The 24,342-nt window shown below is 40.7% G+C and overlaps 1 protein-coding gene across 2 annotated transcripts in view; it reads left to right on the top strand.

Moving 5' to 3' along the window:
* Positions 1–390: 390 nt before the first annotated feature.
* The window catches only part of LOC126281380 (uncharacterized), a 383,231-nt gene continuing 359,279 nt past the window's right edge, over positions 391–24,342 (top strand). Inside the window, exon 1 of one of the 2 annotated variants that reach the window (XM_049980298.1) lies at positions 391–683. The gene's annotated coding sequence lies outside the window, so the exon portion shown is untranslated. The remainder of the gene's footprint in view (positions 684–24,342) is intronic. The other variant, XM_049980297.1, reaches the window with a different exon arrangement.

Genomic DNA, 24,342 nt, shown 5'->3' with positions numbered 1-24,342 from the left:
CGTGGAGGGTAAAAATCGTAGAGGGAGACCGAGAGATGAGTACACTAAGCAGATTCAGCAGGATGTAGGTTGCAGTAGGTACTGGGAGATGAAGCAGCTTGCACAGGATAGAGTAGCATGGAGAGCTGCATCAAACCAGTCTCAGGACTGAAGACAACAACAACAGCCCAATCACCTACTAGTCTTCTGAAGCGCTGACTGTTTGGAGCACGTAGACCGTGACCGTGCTGTAGGACTTGGGAGTCCGGACTTCCCCAACGGCCATCACTCTCGAGACGCTGCGCCGCCGGCCGCCGGCCGCCGGCCGACCAGGTGTCTGGAGGTCCGCCGCAGCCGGCAGCGCGCATGCGCAGTGCAGCCGCGCCGCGGCGCCCGCCCCGCCCTGACCCGGCGTCGGCCGGCGTCGCCAGTAGCGCGCGCGACCGCCGTCTGCGCGACGACGCGAGGCGACGCGACGCGACGCGACGCCGGCCGACGCTGCGATACTGTGTGCGCCGTCGCGGCCGACGCTCTCGCGCTCTGGGCGATCGCCCGTCGAGGCTCCCCCCGGCGCGTGTGTTCTGCAGGCGGAGCGGCGGACACCTTGCGCCCTCGGAAGGCCGAGGAGGGACGCCGCGGCGGTGGGCGAGTCTCCGACCCTGCGGTCAAGTCGCCGCCGTACTAACCTCAACTGGCGGCGTGACGTACGTACAGCGCTAGATTTTCTTGTACCCGAGGTCAAAGCGCTGCTTGACACTTGCGTCCGAATCGTACACGGAATCGGAAAGTTTCGTCGGCGAATGTCTAACGTAGGTGTGTCGCGAAATCACCACACGTACAGGGAGCGCTGTGTGACACCACTGTTCCAGATATCTCCTCGATGTGCGGGCCTTCTATGAGACCAATTCTCAAAAACGTTTTCACTACGTTACGCCTTGCAGCTCTCAAATACTGAAGCAAAACATTTTAATACCAAAGATTCTACCTACTTATTGGCTGATTAATTTGGGCCTTCGTCCATTTTCATAAGCCACCGGCTACAGAGAACAAAATGTTTTATGAGTGCTTGCGCAGAATGTGTATAACAAAAGTATCAGTGATAAAATGGTTCATATGGTAACTACATATTTGTGATTAGGATATGAACGGCGTGGACAGCTCTATTCATATCACCAGACTTGAGTGCATCTTACATATGCGTTAAAATATGTCACAGTTGTAGTTATGCATTACAGTATTATTTTGACGTACGTGCATAACACAATTTTTTTTGTTAATTGTGGTACCTTCATTCTCCAGCATGATCTGATCCATGTGACCACACTGTTGTTCACACAAAGGAGAATTTTTTTCTTACTGAATCACATTGTGCGTCACGTTGCCTAATATATCATAGTGTTATCGTAATTTTGACAGATGTTGATGAAAAGAATAATATTATAAGGTTTTCTATAACCTCTGATGTATTCACTTTACTTCGCCATTGTGTTGATATCACTATGTTCAGAGTGGAATACAGTGTTCCATTACGTCACAGTTGTACAACAAATTTTAATTTCCTTTCCAGCACTGTTTAAGAGGAAACATGCTACACAATTCGTATTTCAATAGAATTCTCTTACGATAATTTCTTTAAAAATAGGACAACACATGCAATAAATAACCCAGTGTGACGCAGTGGAATGAAATAAGAAAAATATTCTCCGATGTGTATACAGCAGTCGTGTCATGTGGATCACATCATATGGACAATGAAGATACCACAATTAAGCAAAATAGATATTACTCACTTACATTAACATAATACTGTTTAGTGTAACTACAGCTATGGTTTAAATGGCTCTGAGCACTATGGGACTTAACATCTTAGGTCATCAGTCCCCTAGAACTTAGAACTACTTAAGCTTAACTAACCTAAGGACATCACACAACACCCAGCCATCACGAGGCAGAGAAAATCCCTGACCCCGCCGGGAATCGAACTCGGGAACCCGGGCGTGGGAAGCAAGAACGCTACCGCACGATAACTACAGCTATCATGTCTTTTATCGCAGATATAGGAAACATTTTAGAGTGATTAAAATAGAACTCTCCACACCAACCACGTTCTAAATACAGGTATCTGACTAGTCACTACACAAGCTATTTCGTCACTCATCCATTTATTATCCAAATTATTCACATCCACTCATAACGAATTCTGCTGTTTGTAATAGGTGGCTTGTGAATATGGACAAAGGCTCAAACTAGACAGGCAGTAAAAATACAGCAGCTTTTGTACTGAAATTTCTTCAAGACCAGTTTAATATCAACGACCTATATAATCCACAAAGACAGTGACACAGTAAGGTATGCTTTTATGACAATATGTTCTTTCCTTTGAATACGTCATTAATGACGGCTTGGTAGAAGATTTGACTAGCGCCAAAGGACTTGTTGAAGGGACAATCGTACAATAGCAAAGAGGTCGTATAGGGAACCCATATTCTACAAGAGAATTTAATCAGGATGATTAGATTGGGATTGGGCCTCATTTGTGACGAAAACAATTCCAATGTCTTAATCACTAAATCGCTTCACACAGTGGCAATGGAAGGTTTTTGAGAGGAATGGAATATCGCTATAGAAATATGTTGTAGTCTTGGGCTGTGACTTGGAAACTGAAACTGATTAGAGAGTAAAATAGGATTTGAAACATTTATCAGAAATCTTTGTTTTATTTGTTGACACAATCATTTTTTTAGAAACAATCATACCCGGTTACAGCTACATTGACCGTCTTCAAATGCTATAAGAAGTAGTACCTTCAGATGCCACAGAAATAATAATGTATTATTATTTTTTGTTGCCTCTGAAGATGGGCAGTGTCACTGAAACCGAATGCGATAGTTGCATAAAAAAGTGATTGCGCCAATAAATAGACAATTATTATAAAATGTCAATCACCTTCTCCTTAAATGAAATGCTTTGTTTCCCAAAAACCATTACCTGTGCCAGCCACTTGCATTTTCCTCTTCCTCAGCGCTTACAAGGAAAGAACATCCAATGGAATCCTCCTGAAGATAAGGGCGTAAGTTCTCTAGAAGAAAATGAAAATGACACAATTTTCTACTACCATGGTATTCGCTTAACAGGGTGAGAGCCGTGGTGAATGAGAAGACGGGATCTGCCAACGCAACTCAGATCTAACTCCACTGTCACGTCAGCATAGCCTAATGCTCTTGTACTGTGTTTTCGACGGCAGGCTTCGCCGTTGGATTTTGCTTACTACCGCCGACTTTTGAGTGATATTTCGTAGAAAACGATTAAACGTGAAACATCTATACAGTCGTCTCTTCACGAACTGTCTAACGCCATTAAATAAAATAATATTTACGTTGTTAAAGAACTTGGGAACGGTAAATTATAGGCCAAACTACTGTTCTCTTAGCCAACAGTTTCGATATCTTCAACAGCTTATTAGAAGTTTTCACGTTACGTCCAAAAATAAACGATGGCAGTTTTGTTGTTCGGTACATAACATACATAATATCAACAGCGAATTATATATTAAAAAATTATTAGCAGCTTGTACTGGTGTTATATCACAATAGACAATATTGACTGCCTCAGTGAGTGAAAAAAGAAATAAGAAAGTTGTGATTTACAGGTGCAAGGGCGAGTAGACAGGTATTGGAGAGTTTTTTGAACTATAATCGTTACGGTTTTAATGTAGTTATGTGAGTTGTACCCTTTATCTGTGACTAAGAAAGCATCGCGCTAAGTGTACTTTGTAAATGACTCTGTGTACGTACCTGTGATACACGACTTGTCTTAATTCATTGACCTGAGTACACTGTCGGGATTTGTGATACAATAATAGTGAATGATCGAACAACGAATACAAACGATCCGTGAACGTTAGCAAGACAAGCAACGTTGCAGGTGTGGCGGGCACAGGCAGAAAGCTGCGTCACAACTGTGTTAACAAGGGAACCACACCCTCCGAGCCGCTTCGCGCCATGGTTGCATGACCACGCAGCAGCGCCTTCCTGTTCTTGAATACAGGATTCCAAAACGCTTCGAAGTTTGATTTACGAAACGACTGTAAAGAAGCAATGAAATTTCACAACTGTTTACCACGTATCATTTTTTTCCTTGCTATTCTCGTAACAGGGGATGGCGTCTGGTTCACAGCACCTAAATATTCATATCAAATATAGCAGGAGATGGCTTGCAATCTGTTGAAGCGTAACTCGGAGTGGTTGTAGGTGTCTGTTATCGTTGTTTCAACACGTGCTCCATGAACATCAATGTCAGTCGTAGCAGGGATTCTTGCAGGCCAGCTACTTTGTTCCCCCAAGTAATTATACTATAACATATTTTGCAACAGTCACCTACCAGAGCTACGGCAATCCCTCATCAAATCGTTTAAAAATTAAAAATAAATCTCTGGATTCGTGTCGTGGTAGAATTGACCCAACAATACATCGAATAGAACGTTGAATATATTAGTTTAGTCGCAAAATCAGTAAATCTACAAAAACATATCACGTTATATATTTCTCCCTGTTGAACGCTGCACAAACCGAACTAATTAAATGGATGGACCATTATTAAATACCACACTTAAAAAACTTAGATAAGTGACTGTGCCAGTATGTATATCTAAAAGATATTACTTTGCTCTACTTTCACGCCTGTTAACGATTATGCACACGGAAGCAAATACGAGTACATAAATAACTGACTTGTGCTGAATAAGCTGTCAGTGAGGTCAGTGGCTTATTTCATGGTAGGTCGCATTTTCTGATATAAGTGATTTTAAATGCATTGGACCTAAAAATTATATACAATGAAATTGATTAAGACTTTCTCCATCCAACTAGAGATCGTCAGCATTAAAATTGAAAGCCAATTACATATTCAATTATTCTGTGTGGTCAGAAATCGGAATACCATTGGTTTCCCTGGACGCTTACTACTATCTGTAATATCCAGGTAAACTCCAACGACGAGAGACATTCTTCATCTACCTAATACATACGCCGCGAGCTACCGTATGGGCCCTGGTGGAGGGTACCTTCTAATGTCATTTCCTTTCCTGTTCGACTTGCAAGCAGAGCGACAGGCAAAGATAGTCTATATGACAAAAGAGGAGCCCTCGTTTCTCAAACGTTAAGTTAGGTTGCAGTAGATTCGTTTTTCAGTCGTCCTAAAATGGCGGTTCCCTAAATTGCCTCAGTAGCGTTCCGCGAAAAGAACGTCGTCCTCCCTCCAGGGTTTCTCATTTGAGTTCGCAAACCATTTTGGTAATATTCTCGTGCTCATCGAACCAAGGAGCCCGCTTCTGAATTTCTTCGAGGTCTTCCTTTAATCCGACTCGTTTGGGAGCCCAAACACTTGAGCAGGTCTCAAGAATGGGTCGTACTAGTGTCATATACGTGATCCCCTTTAAAGATGAACCACACTTTCCCAAATTTTTTCCAACAAAAGTAAGTCTACAATTCGCCTTTCTTACTACCGTCCTTACATGCTCGTCCCGCTTCACATCGCTTTGAACTATTACGCCTAAATATATTATCGGCGTGACACTATCAAGTAGCAAGCGACTAATGCTGTATCCGAACATTACGGGTTAGGTTCTCCTACTCATTTGTATCTATTTACACTTTTCTACATTTAGAGCAAGCTACCATTCATCACACCAACTACATATTTTGTGTGCTCCTCTAGTAACTCAACGAGGACACATTGCCTTACGCTATAGCATCAACAAAAATCAGCTGCAGATCGCTGCTCATCCTGTCCGTCAGATCATTTACTTATGTACCGAATACGAGCGGTTCTGTCAGACTTCCCAGGAGCACTCCTGACATTCTGTCTCTTTCCTTTCTCTTTTCTATAATTGTCTCCTTGTCTCCACAATCTGCTCCTATTATACTATGAGAAATCTAATGGATACCAAACAGATGCACAGTAGGTTTGCTACGTAATAATCGAAATATTGCATACTTCAGTATTGCAAATATCATGTGTTTCAAGTTTGTGTCATTATAAAGTTTCCACTAGTTAATTGTGTTGGAGCTCGGGGTCCCGGATTCGATTCCCGGCGGGGTTAGGGATTTTCACCTGCCTCGAGATGACTGGGTATTCTTGTGTCGTCTTCATCCTTATCATTCCTCCCCATTACGGTCGGAGGAATGCAATGCCACACCTCCTCCACTAGGTCCTTGCCTAGTACGGCGGGGAGGGTCTCCCGCATCGTCCCCTACTTTCTGTTACGGAGTATGGGGCTTCTTCATCATCATTTCTCCATTATCCACACACACATATTTGCACTCAATCATAAGAATGTTTCTAAAGAAACATCCACGGCTTGTAAATTTTATTACCTCAGCTTCCGGTAGTGTCACCAATGAATATGGTTCACTTTAAGCTTCTGAGAAAAATAATTAGCCTGTTGCAAGGTCTACGAACAGTAACACGTCCCAGAAAGTGTAAGTGAAATGTGAAGTACATATAATTTCTATTTCGAAGCTATTTTCCTGACCATATATATATACATTTTGTTCTATAACGAAACTGGTTAAAACTGTATGTCATACCGGGCCTCGATCCATAAACATTCCGTCTCACATTCCTACCAGACAGTACGTAACCAAATAGGGCGAATTTAAAGAACTTCTGTCGCGTTTTATACAAGCGAACGTTCCGAACATTAGCCTTCGCAGTTACAATAAACTAAGTAACAAAGATATTGTCACGCATTTCCTGTAAAACTCCGCACCGCTGTCTTGTAAATGGTCGTTACGTAAGTGGAATATTGGTTTGGCCGTTATTACGAAGACAGTACAGTTTCTGCTGAAATACAAATGATAAGGGAGGCTTCACTTGAGCTAAGGCGAACAAGTCAGTCGGTCTACACATTTACATAGCTCTGCATTTCCGTCTCTGGTGACCACACTCTCAACGGAATGTTAAACCTTAATCTTCCTCCCTTCCTCTTTCAGGTACCGAATAAATATTCCCATCGTTTAAAGGAGAAATTTTTGGTTCAAAATAAAATCTGTGAAGAGTAGCGTCTTTGTACATTTTGACACAGCTAATATCGTTACCAAAAGCGCACAATAATCTATCACTCTGAGTCATTAGTTTCCTCGATGTACGATTTCTCTCTCAGCAAACCTGTTCTGAGAAACCCACTTGGACGCTGCAGAGCATCCGGTACTAGACCCTTCAGTCTGGTACCTCGCGACCGCTAGGGTTGCAGGTTCGAATCGTACACCGGGCATGGATGTGTGTGATGTCTGTAGGTCAGTTAAGTTTAAGTATTCTAAGGTCTAGGGGTCTGATGACCTCAGATGTTAAGTGCCGTCGTGCTCAGAGCCATTTTCGTTACAGAGCAAGTAGTTGCTTAGTACACCTAAATCATTAGAGGGCGCTTTCGGTTTCCCTTGTCGGAGGGATATACTTAATAACACAAGGGCAACAACAAAATTTCTTTCACTGGGGAATTTAGGAGTTGCGTACCATACCATGCAGTGGCCGCTAGTCGAATGGAAGAAATGCCACGTTTCCTCAAGATAATGGTACTCAGACAAATTGGCTTCTCTTACTACATATTATCACGAATATTATAGCTATGTCATTGCACTGTTAACGACATTTCAGTGATTAATTTCAAGATTTGAAACTGCAGGCCGATTGATTCATAAATTTCTAGTCAGAAAATAACATTTGACTAAATGTAAGCTTTCGTCTTATCAGGCGAATTTACGTTTCAAAATATTTTTCAAATGAAGTAGTTAAAAACAGAATTTATTTCTACGGTAAAGCATGTTTTAGAGAAATTCACTGAAATCTGATAGCAAGTACTGCAAGACAAACGTCGCGAAACATGTGGATTTTCGTACACCTTAGGCCGAAATTATTGGACACAAACAACTCATGGAAGAAACATAGGGTCCGATTATAAATTATTGCACATTCTCAATATGAGAGCTCCTAGTTATTAGTATATCGAACATTACAACCGCCGGTGGAGCAGGAAATGAGTAACAGACGAGGGCAGGAAGGGGAGAGTAGGGCTGAAAAAGAAAACCTCCCCCCTTTATTGTATTGCAGCATTACAGTGTCAGAAGAATCAACGCAGATCAAAAATGATTAAATTCAGCACTCGCCGACCTACTTGACACAGTTTAGAAAGATTGTCTCAGAGTAAATGTATGATAAAGATAATTGTGATAAGACTGTGTAGAATGTTTTGTCGTGTTGGTGTTGTTGCTGATGATGATGACAGTGAAACGAGTTGGTGAAACCTTATGCCGGCACAAGACCTTCCCCAAACAGCACCCACATTAACGGTCCAGTCTAATATACGAATGATCATCAGTATTGTTGGATACACGCACTCATTAAAACATTTCGAAATTGTTTGATTTTCATCCCCAGACCATGGGATAATGTACAGTGGTCAGGAACTTGACGTTATCAGTTGCAATCCGCTCGCCACTCATGTAATGAGATAGGAATTTAGTTCGCTAACTCCACCTCACAGGCGTTCGTTGGCGACGCCAGTGCGTTATGCATAAATGATTCTAAGCGCGTGTGTCTCAGTACACTTGAACGACTGTGAAACGTTGTTATTAAATGCAGAGTGACGGGGGCTTCAAACCATTTGACTGTGAGCTGGTTACTTCGTCAGTCAAAACTGTAAATTAATAAATATTTTGGAGTAGTACCCAAAATTATTAATATTTGACAGGACTTGGAGGGTATGTTAGTCGTCTACTTTCATTCATTAACCATTGCAATTTGGGCAGTATGCCATTACCTTGGGCCTGCAGACTCTGCAAGTATGTAGCTGATGAAATGGTGCCATAACAAATATTTACGATAAAATTTAGGCCGAATGCGTGATTATAACACGTGTCGCTTTGACATCCATTGCTACCGTATTCGTCATTATTCGCAATATTGTCTCAAGTGCTAAAAGGTGCTATCTAATTTGAGACTGCTATTCCTCTAATTGAAGAATATAATAAAATAGAACAGGTGTATATACCTGAGATATTTGATAACAGGATATCGCTACAGACATGATTTGCCCATTTAAGCCGGCCAGTGTGGCCGAGCGGTTCAGGCGCTACAGTCTGGAACCGCGCGACCGCTACGGTCGCAGGTTCGAATCCAGCTTTGAGCATGGGTGTGTGTGATGTCCTTAGGTTAGTTAGGTTTAAGTAGTTCTAAGTTCTAGGGGACTGATGACCTCAGAAGTTAAGTCACATAGAGCTCAGAGCCAGTTGTTTTAGTTCCCCATTTAAAGTGGTTAGTGTACGTAAATGCTATTATTACGTAATGTTAAAGAGTGACATGATGTGAATCGGTGCCTCAAGCAGGATCCTTCTTCAGTACACCTAGTGGGGCCAGTAACAAATGAGCGGGACAAATACGAGCAGAGATAGGCAAAACAGGTTTGTTTACACGCGGAGTTGACACATCCGCTAGGGCGGAAGCCAAAAGCGACACGGGAAGTGCAAACAGAAGCGCGGTTGGTGAGTCATTTATGAAACTGTAATGAAACATAATTCACAACTTTGTGCAAGTTCTGTTCCTGTTAGCCGACTCGTAAATATTGAAGTAATGCGTATGCACGGTCAAAGCGGCTGCAATAACTTGGCCGTTGCATATTCATTCTCCGGCAACGCTCGCGTGGTGTTGACCCACGCTCACACGCAATCGATATGTTCTCAGAGGCAGTGCGGTGGTTCGTGTGCACGTATGAAGGCCGCGGTGGTACGGTACGCACACGTTACTGGAATGGGGCAGTGTTCAGTTGGGCGTGTCCGGCTATCTGTCCGAGCGGCCGCTGAAAATTACAGACGATACTGTCTATTAGAGCATCGGTGTTTCGGTTGCTGGAATCGCTGTCCTTTGCGCCGAGACTCGAGTTGGCAAACGTGATTAGTTCCTGCTGTTCGCTGATGCGTTGCCCTGACAGTAGCACAAAGAGGGCTATTGGCGTATGAAATTTGATTCATGTATGTTCTGTTTTCGGGTGGTACGAGGAATCAGCTCCCTTACTCCCGTGTTCCTACGTCAGAGAATGAGCTACGTGGCGAATTGGTTAGCACAAAGCACTCATTTTCGGGAGGACCATGTTTCAAACCTTCTTGCCGCCGTTCTGATTTAGGTTCCCCGTGATTTCCCTAAATGGCATCCGGCCGATTTCCTTCCCCATCCTTGCGTAATGTGAGCTTTTACTCCGCCTGTAATGTCCTCGTTGTTGACGGGACGTTAATTACTAATCTGCTTCTATGTCAGACAGTTCTCTTCAACCCCATGTATCCGAAAATATTTCGCTCACACGTTTCACTCTTTTTTACGTTCTACTTTTCCAGCTTAAATTTAAAGTGCAGCTCACATAAAAAGCATATTTACCCTTTTCGACTTTTTATCAATCCATCGTAGACAACCTGTTTGAAAAGAAAGGAAAAGTGTTATAGTAAAATACTAGGAAAGTAAGTTACGAAGTAAACTAATTTCTATGTTGAACTGAAAGTACTTTTTCCTTTTCTGTTTATTGGCTCTCGGGACATGCCCAGTCAGCCATCTCAATAGTGAAATGTCAATTAGGCAGGGGACTGATGACCACAACTGTTAAGTCCCATAGTGCTCAGAGCCATTTTGTCAATTAGGCAATAGTAACGTAAGAACAACGCAATACCCTGTCTCCGAGAGGATAAACTATCCGGTGTGGCAGGAAATCGAACCCGGAATCTTTCACTTGGCAGTCCGCCGCACTGCCTGCAGAGCCACCATGAGGGATAACTAACACGTTCTTGAATATGTTACATAATAACTTCTCAATTAGACAGGAGTTTGTATTAGGGTGCGAGGGGCGAGCGAGGGTGTTCATAATGTAAAAATATCTAAGCTTAAATTATTGGATCTGATGACTACAAATAATCATGCGGTAGTGTAAAGCTGATAACCCTTAAATCCTGAACTATTCTCTATATAAAATTCATTGTGATTTAATTACATCTCAGAGCGACAACTAGTAAATATTTACGTTACACAGGTGGAGTATGTGTTGTGAGTGCCATTTAAAATTAGTAAAAGATTCGGAAACTTAAAGTGTATCCTCATTGCATCCTTTAGTAACGTAATTACAGGTATTGCGATTTGATCTAGGAATTCTACGTGACTTATTCATTTTCTAGTGCGAACCAAAGGCGTTTTTATTGCAACGAACGTTCTCGAAATTTGACATGAAAAGACAGTCACGTTAGTCGTTAGTAATATACAAAATTTTGAAAAGGCGTCCTATTTTATTTTATTTTGAAGTAATTATTACGAGCTATTTCTCCCTTAAGTCGTGTTTCATTTCTCTGCTTTGTTTGTTTCTTTCTTTTTTTCTTTATTACTCAGTCGACCGTTCCACACCAACTCCTGTTTCTTCCTACTAATTTATACTCTTTATCTGCTTACCTACTGAACGTATCACAGCGGTAACCTGTTATACAAATTCAGTTATATGTCCACCGTTACAAATTTTTTCTCCGGGTTCCTCATGCCAGATGAACTTAACTAATAATAGTTACGCGTGGAAATGGTTCGCCGGCCGGAGTGGCCGAGCGTTTCTAGGCGCTACAGTCTGGAACCACGCGACTGCTACGGTCGCAGGTTTGAATCCTGCCTCGGGCATCGATGTGTGTGATGTCCTTATGTTGGTTAGGCTTAAATGGTTCAAAGTTCTAGGGGACTAATGACCTAAGACGTTAAGTCCCATAGTGCTCAGAGGCATTTGAACCATTTTCATTGGAACTGGTTCCACATCACTATTCTATCAATTAGAGTAATTTTTCTGTACGCTGATGTTCTGGAGTATTCTTTGCAATATTTGTTCTTTTCAATTGTATATGCGCATTGTAATTTTAGCACGTCAGTAGCTCCACATTAAAAATTTGAATTCTGACCCTACTTTCGCTTCCTTCACGTTTCACTACCATTCAACAGTGTACCTGTGACTGGCTATAGTGATTTTCTTCTTTTTCTTTCTTTCTTCGTTTGGATCATCTAAGGACGACGCCCCAATTTCAATGCTTCCTTCTTTGTCGTTCTTTCTTTTTCCTTCAATCATTCTTTCATCTTCTCACTATGTATCCTTTTTCTCTCGTCGGACCATTTTGAACCTGTCTTCTTCTCCATTTTGCCTTGGAATCCTTCCATTTTTAACACTTTTCTCTTGAAAATATCTCTTTCTGTTGCATCATTTCCACTTATGTTGCTTCTTTCTAAATATTTGCTAACTTCTCCATTCCAGGCTGTTGTTAACTTTTTGTCCGAAAGATATTTAAGAATCTGTTTGGTTAACCTGTTGCTGTTCATTCTGTGTAAGTTTCCAAAAAATAGCAGTCGCCTCTTTCGTAGTGTTTCGTTTACGTTTTCTATGTTGCGATTAACTTTTTCATTGCTTCTTAATTTCCATACCTCTGTATGTTTTGGTGGTTAAAGAATTTATCGAATGACTTTTCTTTCTAGGACTTGAAGATTGTGTAATTTGTAGTTCACTTGCATACAGACATTCTGATTTTACTACTGTGTTGTAGTGCTGTATTTTCAAATTTTCAGACAGACACTTTTTGTTGTAGACATTCCTAGTTATTACATAAGCTAATTTCGTCAAATATTTAAATTTATTTACCCTTTTTATTCGGTCAATATCTGTTAATAGTTACTCTGGATCAGTTTTTATATTTGTGATGAATTTTGTTTCTTCTACAGCTATTCTTAAACCAGCTTTGTTGGCTGTTTCAAGAGATTGATTTGTATTCCAGCATTTGTTAGGTTTTCAGGGAGAATGGCAAAATCATCCGCAAATGCTAAACAGTGAATTTCAATACGTTGTTTTTAGTTCCCAGTCTGATTGGTGATAGCTTCTCTTCTTTTAGTTTTTTTGTTTCTCTTCTCTTACTATTTTCTCTAGTACGTAGGTAAAGAGGAGTGGAGACAGGCCATCATCTTGCCTCAAACCTGTTTTTATATGGAATGCCTTCGATATTTCACCATGGAACTTTACTTCTGTTGTGGTGTCTGTGATTTTATTACAGTTCATTCTTATGATTTAGTACCAAGAAAGCTCTTTATTTACACACAGTTTACTTCCTTTGTGCCAGTCTACTTCTAACATCTACCGGACTCCGTGCATGGTTCATGGTGGAATGAGGAATCATGGTGGCTGTAATTATCGACCCCTTGTAGAAACAATATTCGTTGTGAGAAAGCAAATTTTTCGTGTAGTTTAAAAATTGTCCTGTACCATGAAACTGTTGGATTTCGCTGTTCCAGAAGAGACTTATTGTGGTTAAGTAATTTTGAGCTAAATATGAAGCATGTTGATTGTGGGCCAGAGATAGTTGTAATTGGGAATATTTGGGGGGGGGGGGGGGGGGGATATTGAGTTCAGGCATTGTCCTTACCACCAACGGAGTTCCCGGAAACATTTTTTTAAACTCGATTCTGGGACGATATGTTTCACGGTAGTAACATGAAAGCCTTGTGTTTGCTTAAGTGTACTTGTTTACGAGTATGCAGAGTCGATGACGTGCTCCACATCTGCGGGAAGCCTGTGTGACTGTTAGTTACTTCTACTATGAAAAAATATTTATATGGTTACATGCTGCCAAGTTACAGGAATTTTTTCAATAAAAATGAGTAATTAATGATATTCAAGAACTGGTTTATCGTGTAATAATGAGATGTTACGGAGAAGTATGTTTAACCTACATTTGAAATCAATGTCCCTTTCTTCGCCGATGCTGAGGGTAGCGATGAATATTCCAAGCTTCTAAAAGAGATACCTGAAAGATGAACGTGTGTGCCGTACACAGTTCTCTACCTCTAGACTACACTTATACCTATACTACGCAAGGCACCTGACGGCGTGTGGCGGGGCGTACTTCTGATATCACTAACTGATTCCCCACGTTCCTCTTCCATTCACGAATGGTGTATGCGACTAATTTGTTTGTAAACCTCCGTATTAGATTCAGCTTTTCAAATTTTCCCGTTGTGGTCATTTTGAGGGATACTTGTGGCCGGATGCAACAACTCTACCGACTCATCCCAGGACGTAATCTCTCGAAATTTCGATAGTAAAGTTCTCCATGATACACAAAGCCTCTCTTGTAGCTTTCGCCAATGAAGTTTCTTACGCATCTCGGTAACGCTGTAATGGCGACTAAATGATGCGGTGACGAAACGTGCCACTATTCCTTCGATCTTCTGTACCCCTTTTATTAATAGATCCCGGCAAGGATCCTATACTGATGCTCAGTACTCAAGAATTTGTGGAGCATGTGTTTCGTACGCCACTTCTTTTTGGATGCATTAAATTTTCTTAAGATTCTTCCTATGGATTTCAGTCAGGCATCCGCCTTTTCTTCTACTTGTTTTACGTGGTTATCCCACTTAACTTCGCTGCTCATGGTCACTCCTAGATATTTTTCGGTGGTTACTGTTTCTAGCAGTTTTCAGTGGCTACTGCAATTTTGTCAGTACTGGCTTTCTTCTCTTACGCATACGCATTACGTTAGGTTTCTTTCGGTTCAGGGTCAACAGACAGTCCATGCACCATTCATCAGTCCTCTTCAAGTGTTCCTGAAAATCGCTACAATCTTCTAGCGTTGCTACCTTCTCATAGACAACCGCACCATCTACAAACAGCCTTCTGTGGCCTCCGACGTCATGTGCTTGGTCATTTGTATACGAGCTTCTTTTTGTTCGATCGGTTAAGTCTTCAGTACTGTCTTTGCAGACAATTTCCTCCCGTTAAAGATGCTATATACAATTTGCCTTAGGCACTCTTTTTCAATTCCTGCTGTTTCAGAAATCCATCGAAAACTCAACCGAACGCCAGACTGAAAAATTGTACCTGTTTTTTCATTATTTCCTACAGTTTTTGATGTAGAAGGGGGGTCCCAGGTTGAGTCATCTTCAACGCCCTCTCGTCCATCTTGGAAACGCTTGAACTACTCAAAAGCTCACGAAAGTGATAAACTGTTTTTCCATAAATTTCTTTTAACAAGAGTTAGGTTTCAGTAGCATTTTTCCTAGTTTCATGTGAAACTTCACTAAATCTCATTTCTTTGTTATTACACATATAATTTTTTCTGGTACAACAAAATAACAGCTCTTACGCAAACAAGAGCTGCGGCCACACTAATTTGTCTACGGACACCAGACATGCCACATTCGCCCCGGAAGGTTTCACGTTTCACAGTTATTGTTCTTCCACCTTTCGCCCACGCGTACTTCCTCCGTGCCAGCATCAGTCTCGTTATTTTACAGCCACAACTCGTAGCAGTCCTATCATACCTTCCTGGGGTGTTCCCGAAATTACCATTACACGTCTCGATTTTGCTTCGTTAGGCGTGATGTGTTGTGTTCTATCCGTAAGCAGGCTTTGAATACAGTCGTGAATCTGCTCCGTTAGTCGGAAACCTCATAGTTTTTTCACTAAACGGCAACGCGGGGCAGTGTCAGGGCCGACGTGTATAGCGTTGTGGGTATCACGAGGGAATAGAGGCAGCTCCATTTCCTAAGGTCTCTGAGGAAAACATGTTATTTTTTACTGAGGAGATCTTCCTTCTTCAAATCTATCATATTATGTGAACTCGATAATTCGACAACAGAATTACGACAGCTATGTGTGCCTACAATTATGTACAACTGTCACGCGACTCTTCTAGAAACCGAGAATGACCTGTGCTTTTTCCTGTCGTTAGTTACCCATCGTTGTTGTGGCGACCTACGATGACCGTATTACTATCTTTCATGATGAAATAGTTTCGGAAGTCAGAAATCAATGTTTCCTCGTTTCCTGTGCCATCATTGGTTTCGGTACTACAGTGGTCACTAAATGATTGAATACATGAATTCGCACTGCTTATTGTTATTATTTCTCACTGTTTTTAGTAAAATCGGGTGGCAAATTTTTACTTTCAGGTTCATTGAACGCTTTCTTCCTAGCTGTCCTTATGTTCATTTTCACTTCGATCAGCGTATTTTAGTCGGCCAGGTTTTGATACACCTTAAATCCGTGATGAAGCTTTGTTTGTTTACATAGCAGTTTTCTAACACGGCTATTAAACCATTGTGAGTCTTTTCCATACCCTACAGCTTTCTCGAAACATAGTTTTCCAAGGCATATTGAACGATGCTCTTGCATTTTAGCCATCTGCTCTCGGTATCTTCGTCCTCAGTACGAACTATGTGACGTTGATTACTCTGAGACTCAGCAATTTCCGTAGGGTATTCTAATAACTTTGTTACTGCCATAACTCATAAGATTCTATTACGTAATAATTATTAATATTTCGGATGATGCCCAATACAGTAAATTGTGAGGTCCTGCCCACTCGTCTGTTATTGGGTGCCTAAAGGATGCTGCTTTCTCGCGATAGCTATACAAAAGTTCAAGCAAATCATATTAATGGTCCCTATTACATTAAACATTATATATATATATATATCAAGAGCTCAGATGGAAAACCAGTTCTAGGCAAAGAAGGGAAAGCACAAAGGTGGAAGGAGTATATAGAGGGTCTATACAAGGGCGACATACTTGAGGACAATATTCTGGATATGGAAGAGAATGTAGATGAAGACGAAATGGGAGACACGATACTGCGTGAAGAGTTTGACAGAACACTGAAAGACCTGAGTCGAAAAAAGGCCCTGGGAGTAGACAACATTCCATTAGAACTACTGAGAGCCTTAGGAGAGCCAGTCCTGACAAAACTCTACCACCTGGTAAGCAAGATGTACGAGACAGGCGAAATACCATCAGACATCAAGAAGAACATAATAATTCAAATTCCAAAGAAAGCAAAGTGTTGACAGATGTGAAAATTACCGAACAATCAGTTTAATAAGCCACAGCTGCAAAATACTAACACGAATTCTTTACAGACGAATGGAAAAACTAGTAGAAGCAGACCTTGGGGAAGATCAGTTTGGATTTCGTAGAAACATTGGAACACGTGAGGCAATACTGACCTTACGACTTATTTTAGAAGAAAGATTAAGGAAAGGCAAACCTACGTTTTTAGCATTTGTAGAATTAGAGAACGCGTTTGACAATGTTGACTGGAATACTTTCTTTCAAATTCTGAAGGTGTCAGGGGTAAAATACAGGGAGCGAAAGGCTATTTACAATTTGTACAGAAACCAGATGGCAGTTATAAGAGTCGAGGGACCTGAAACGGAAGCAGCGGTTGGGAAGGGAGTGAGACAGGGTTGTAGCCTCTCCCCGATGCTATTCAATCTGTATGTTGAGCAAGCAGTAAAGGAAACAAAAGAAAAATTCGGAGTAGGCATTAAAATCCACGGAGAAGAAACAAAAAACTTTGAGGTTCGCTGATGACATTGTAATTCTTTCAGAGACAGCAAAGGACTAGGAAGAGCAGTTGAATGGAATGGACAGTGTCTTGAAACGAGGATACAAGATGAACATCAACAAAAGCAAAACGAGGATAATGGAATGTAGTCGAATTAAGTCTGGTGATACTGAGGGAATTAGATTAGGAAATGAGACACTTCAAGTAGTAAAGGAGTTTTTCTATTTGTGGAGCAAAATAACTAATGATGGTCGAAGTACAGTGGATATAAAACGTAGACTGGCAATGGCAAGGAAAGCGTTTCTGAAGAAGAGAAATTTGTTAACATTGAGTATAGATTTAAGTGGCAGGAAGCCGTTTCTGAAAGTATTTGTATGGAGTGTAGCCATGCATCTAAGTGAAACATGGACGATAAATAGTTTAGACAAGAAGAGAATAGAAGCTTCCGAAATGTGGTGCTACAGAAGAATGCTGAAGATTACATGGGTAGATCACATAACTAATGAGGAGGTATTGAACAGAATTGGGGAGAAGAGGAGTTTGTGGCACAACTTGACAAGAAGAAGGGACCGGTTGGTAGGACATGTTCTGAGGCATCAGGGGTTCCCAAATTTAATATTGGAGGGCAGCGTGGACGGTGAAAATCGTGGAGGGAGACCAAGCGATGAATACACAAAGGAGATTCAGAAGGATGTAGGCTGCAGTAGGTACTGGGAGATGAAGAAGCTTGCATGGGATAGAGTAGCATGGAGAGCTGCATCAAACCAGTCTCAGGACTGAAGACCACAACAACAACAACAACAACAACAACAACAACATTACATTAAAGTAGATTGACAATACTTAACGTCGGGTCGAGAGAAATTGGCGACAGCAAACAGTCAATGTCATTCGCTATATACAATGTCCATACAAGCAATTAATATAAGGCACAAGTCTCAATATCGCAGTTAGGATGACTCTCCGAGGCTGGCTGAAGAGGCACTTATATTCTCTTCTTGCAGAGGCCGCCCTGTCGTGGTGACGTCCTAGTCAGCGTGTTGTTGGCTTGCGTCGTGTCACAGACTTCTCTGCTCTTGCGCTCTCCATCTTCGTGACGGCGCTTGTTGTTACGCCGCAACATAAATCTGAACGCCCTCACTGGTAACTCAAGTACAGTGCATTTGGTACACTTGCTACAGACAGACTACAAAGGTCACTGGACTGATTTCGAACTAAATTGGTACACACATCGCTTAAAGTCAGGCTACAACCGCTGTGGGGATAAGAACGACCTACCAGTCATAGGTAAGGCGGAATGACTTCATAAAGAATGAGATGTGTAAAAAATTGCCTCATCAGGCATGACGCTTAAATATATTACTTCAGTGCTAACAACAGTATTCCCAAGAAATATCACGGGCGATGTCCACATTCATCGGTAGATGCACCTACAACAATATATAATGGCGCAAGGTATGGTTAAGAAAATGTGACGTCGTAAACACTCAGATGCGTGGAAAATACCGCATTTTTAATGAGGTTTAAATGTGTTACACCTTTGTTACATACTCCATTCGCAACTTGTTTCGCAGACAATGTCGACATATGCTACTGACTGTACCTATAAAAATATATCGTTTACGGCAGACAGTTCAAGACAAATGACGTCATATACACTGGGATGCGTAAAGAAAGTGCTGTATTGTGACTAAAGCTTCAATACATTGATTCTTTAAAGCTTGACACTTTTACTATTTAAGTAGTCCAATAATCCAATGAGCTTCAGAAAACTTAATTTACATTCAAAAACCCAAGGTTTCACAACTATCTACAGACTTATAAATAGGCGTTGTCACGTTTTGGCCGCGAGAAACAGGTTCTTTCAGCGTACAAAAACCGTCCTCGTTCGTATTTCTAATTTCGATGGCATACTTACACATTTGTACGTTAGAATATTGCTTTGTGCGGCTGTTTCATACTTTCAAAGTTGTTCCCATGAAGATATAGACAGGACATTTTTTCGATACTTCTTAAGATACACAGTAACTTGTTTTCGTTTCTAATAGAAAATTGGCAAAATGCCAGGTCGGTCAATTAGGCACTCGAAACCTTGACTTATTGTTCGATCATCAGGAATTCTGTTAGACGCAAAATCGTAATATAACTGTATGAGAGTGTTGAGACCGTAAAAGAGGAATACTTCTTTTGCAACGCCGGGAAGGGTGTTGAAGCCTACTTGCACACATAGGGCAGTGGTGAAAGACTGGAACCCTATTAAGGAGGAGTGGGATTAATATCCGCATCACTCAGCTAATTATGTTTAGTTTTGTCGCGGTCTCCCTAATCAACTTGGAGTAAATGCGATGAGGGTTCTACTGAGAGGAACAGGGCCGATTTCCTTCCGTATCCTTTCCCAATCCGACCTGAAATTCCCCCCGTGGATATCTCCTTTTCTACAAGACGTTAAACTCAAATCTTCCTCGTTTCTTCCATCTGAAATTCTGGTCCCTCATAACAAGACCCTCACATACGGAGAAGGTAAGAAGTTGGAAGAAAGTAAAACTGCAGTAGTATTAAATGCTGTGCTCCTTGTACTCTGGTACTTGGCTACACCTATTATTTTGATGGCTAGCGATGTAATATTGGGACTTACTAATCCATTACCAAATAATTTCTTTTCTGTCTGTGATCATCTGTGACTTGTTTCTTCTATTACAACCGTGTAAGTCCTTAGCAAAGTCTGTGCGCTACATCACATGTTTATCCATAACTGAATTTAGCCCATTGTCTCTCTTCTTAGCTTCAGCACCAGTTCTTCACAATACCATTTTGCGATAATTAAAGAACTCTCAGTGTAGCAGTCTCGAAAAGATTAACCTCCATCACTTTAGCGACTACAAAATCGAAAGAGATTTGTATTACGTTTTCAGTGTTCTAACGAACTTTTAAATTTCACAAACCACTGTGAAGCACCATTTACGCTTTTCGACACTCGTATACTTTTATTTTAAAACCTTAACAACAGGGCTGTCCTGTAGAAAGAACGTTTTTGAACAAAGGTGTTGCTGTTCTCCGGTACCGTAATTACTTCCAAACAGTATTTGCAGGCAGGGAAATGAGTTTCTGTTCTGATGTTTTGTTAACAGGTGCACAGTTTCACCTTGCTCCTGATTACTGCTACTGCGTCCAATTACAGCAAGTTTTGTTTCATACAATCACCACAATGCGCATTTTACAACACAGTCTTCCTACAGAGCTCACAAACAAAAATCTTTCATCGAACGATAGCAATTCCCGGAAAAAGATCTAATTTTCAATACGTATCAATCAGAGGATTGTAATGTTAATTCATTACAAGGAACATAATTTTGTCTCGGATACCTCTGGGTCCTCGAATGGAAAATTTAGTCAAGCGTTTTGAAGTATTTCTCAAATGCCAAGACCGATTCAGATGAGGAAGAATTTAAATAAAGCAAATCACTTGCATTCGTGAGGATCATGTTTCAAATCGCTATTGGGACATCAGATATAGATTTACAATGGTTTCCTAGGAGAGAATAGTTAACACGTGTTTTGAAAAATAGAGGATGTGTTTCACTCACTATTGTTATGATATCTGAGCTTAACCTCCGTCTTTAATATCTTTAAAAATAATTTTGTGCCACCGCCCTCTGTTTGCAATTGGTATCAGTTTCTAACATTACTAAAAATCATCAGGCGCAAAATAGTTTTTAAGTTACTGTACGTTTCTGAATGTACCTATACGTAACGTTTCCTCCCACACTATGAAACGTCAGAACGGTAATTGAGGAACAGATCTCAGTATATCGATTTTAGACATTGTTCAGAGCATCTAATGTGACAGTAGTATAATAGTACCAGACATGTGTTTTTGAAGTTCTATCTATTGAATTGTGTCGTCGAGTTCGTGTATTAGATTTATGTAGAACAAGAAGGAAGAGATGTAAGTGTTCACACAGTTATTACAAATGGAAAGCTTTCCGTGCCTAGTGATGATTATTAACCATCCAAACTGATGGTCGTAGTAGGGGTTTTCATAGTAGATGACGGTGGGACAACAAAATTTCGAATAAATATCTGCACGCTTTAGGGGATCAACTACTGAAAATCTTAAGACATTTCTAATCACTTCATTGATCCTTAGTCGTTCCTTTTAAGAACATTAACTGGATGGAATATGATCTACTAGTGGTAGATGGCCACTGGTAATGTGACTTACGTATGCTGGCATTGGTGTATTCCGAATTTCATTGACGAGTGCTACAGATACATGTCGAGAACCGCACATTATCCATCTCTACATCACTAGACTTCGTTTTATCGTCAAAACATATGCAGTTGGTGATATAGTCGATAAAAATAGAACATGGTCTATAGCATTCGATATGTGAGTATAATCACATGGGTGTCAACAGTGAATTTCATGATATTCTTTCTTCTCTATACAGCACAGATCGGGAAACGTTTGCCTTTTCGGTATTGGTATTTTAATGAAGTACTGCATTGTTCGTTTACAGTACAGGCATAGACTCCATGAATTCCTGAGGCACTTGCTCACCAGTGAATTCTGACGTTTATCTTTTAACTGCCTAACTGCTAAAGTCAAACAATACCTCAATATTTGAAATTTTATCCTGTTACATTTTGGGAGTGTTTGAACTGTGCTGAATAAGTAACAATTTTAATTAACGAAATTCCACTGCGTTGTACATATGGAGCTGCTGCCCGGAACAGATGAATTGATGCCAATGATTTTCAAGGGAACTCGGTAGATGCATTTAAGCTGATTAAAGAATTTTCATTAGTGAAGTATAATAGCAATTCGTTTCTTTCTTATTCTGAACCCCATTGTGCTGTGGCTTAGCATCATTACTCATTGCACCTCGAATATCGGGAGCCAAGAACAAATCTAGCTAGTCGCACTAGGCAGATTTATTATAGAGTTGCACTCACGTGACGTGTACGGATACCTATACGTGTCATTATAGATATAAAAAGTTCCTTAAGTACGCATCAAACATGATCGACTAAGTTCATCGTGTTGTAGTAGAAAAACTGAGTATGAATAGGTACATATTATCACTTGAACAGTTTCAACCTTCGCACAGAAGGTCGCGAAGAACATCACTCGGAGATAAAAGAAGACGCACCTATTGTGATATAGCGCTAGCGAAATGAGACAAGCTCGTTCAAGACGTTATGGTAGTTGAGAAAAATGTATTATAAAGATCTTACCGTGCTGCTGTGATTCCGTACGACCATATGAATAATTAGGTGGGACGGTGCTTTGATTTGTTCTTAATTACTCCTTATGTTGTATTGTTTAATGCTAGGAGATGATTCGAAAGATTCTGTGAACTTGGGTCGTCTTTTTCCAGAAATGTTTAACATACGTGAGGGAGATCACATGAAGAACTATATTACATTCAAAATTGTTACTTACGTCCATTATTTTTCTTCAGTTGCGGAAGAGAGTATTGCAGCACAAGTTTACGGTATTTCATACGAAAGGGTGGCTCATGCTGTTTAAAATTATTCTAATATACAATCGGAGATCTTGGGATGATTCCCACGCATGTTGTGTGTCCCTGTTAATCATCTCACGACAGGTCGAAAGACAGAACAATGTCTTGTGAATATAAAGCAACTACTAACAAACTACTCAATAGTACGATTTGCGAAATAACTCTGTTTTAAGAACATTTCTCTATTAAACGACTTTTCAGATCTCTGTCCCACCATCCACATTAAAGTTTACCCTGATTTTCCTAAATCATTTGGGGCGAATGCAGGGAAGTTTCCTGTCAATAGACACGGCCAGGTTGCTTCCTAATCCTTCCACATTTAGAGCTTTCTCTGCGTGTCTAGATTCAGTCATGTGTATTTAAATATCAGTTGTGAAATTAGCATTATCTCAAATTACGAAACGTCAATTATAACAAGTCAGCAAGCGCAGTAAGTGAAGGAATGAAATTTAACAAATTTTATTTTGTAATTGATTTATAATATTCTTCTATTTTTTTAGTTAACACTTGCAATCTATGTTGTCAATTATTTGCTAGATATATTCCAATTCGGTCTCCCTCTACAGTTTCTGTCAGTAGTGGTTTATCTTGTAGTGAAGTTGAAGTAGATACTCCGTGCGAATTGGTGTGGGTGGAGGTTACACTTAACAGCCGAATTAAGTTAATAATTGGCTCCTTCTACCGACCCCCAGACTCCGATGATACAGTTGCGGAACAGTTCAGAGAAAGTTTGAGTCTCGTAACAAATAAATACCCCACTCATACGGTTATAGTTGGTGGGGACTTCAACCTACCCTCGGTATGTTGGCAAAAATACTTGTTCAAAACCGGTGGTAGGCAGAAAACGTCTTCCGAGATTGTCCTAAATGCATTCTCCGAAAATTATTTAGAGCAGTTAGTCCACGAACCCACGCGAATTGTAAATGGTTGCGAAAACACACTTGACCTCTTGGCCACAAACAATCCAGAGCTGATAGAGAGCATCATGACTGATACAGGGATTAGTGATCACAAGGTCATTGTAGCTAGGCTCAATACCATTTCTTCCAAATCCATCAGAAACAAACGCAAAATAATTTTATTTAAAAAAGCGGATAAAGTGCCACTAGAAGCCTTCCTAAAAGACAATTTCCATTCCTTCCGAACTGACTATGCGAATGTAGACGAGATGTGGCTCAAATTCAAAGATATAGTAGCAACAGCAATTGAGATATTCATACCTCATAAATTGGTAAGAGATGGAACGGATCCCCCGTGGTACACAAAAAAGGTCCGAACGCTGTTGCAGAGGCAACGGAAAAAGCATGCGAAGTTCAGAAGAACGCGAAATCCTGAAGATGGGCTAAAATTTACAGACGCGCGAAATTTGGCACGTACTTCGATGCGAGATGCCTTTAATAGGTTCCACAACGAAACATTGTCTCGAAATTTTGTAGAAAATCCGAAGA

Source organism: Schistocerca gregaria, chromosome 7, assembly GCF_023897955.1.
Source record: "Schistocerca gregaria isolate iqSchGreg1 chromosome 7, iqSchGreg1.2, whole genome shotgun sequence".
NCBI classification, from domain to species: Eukaryota; Metazoa; Arthropoda; class Insecta; order Orthoptera; family Acrididae; genus Schistocerca; species Schistocerca gregaria.
The sequence above is the reverse complement of the archived record's forward strand: the minus strand, read 5'-3'. Positions and strand labels throughout refer to the sequence as shown.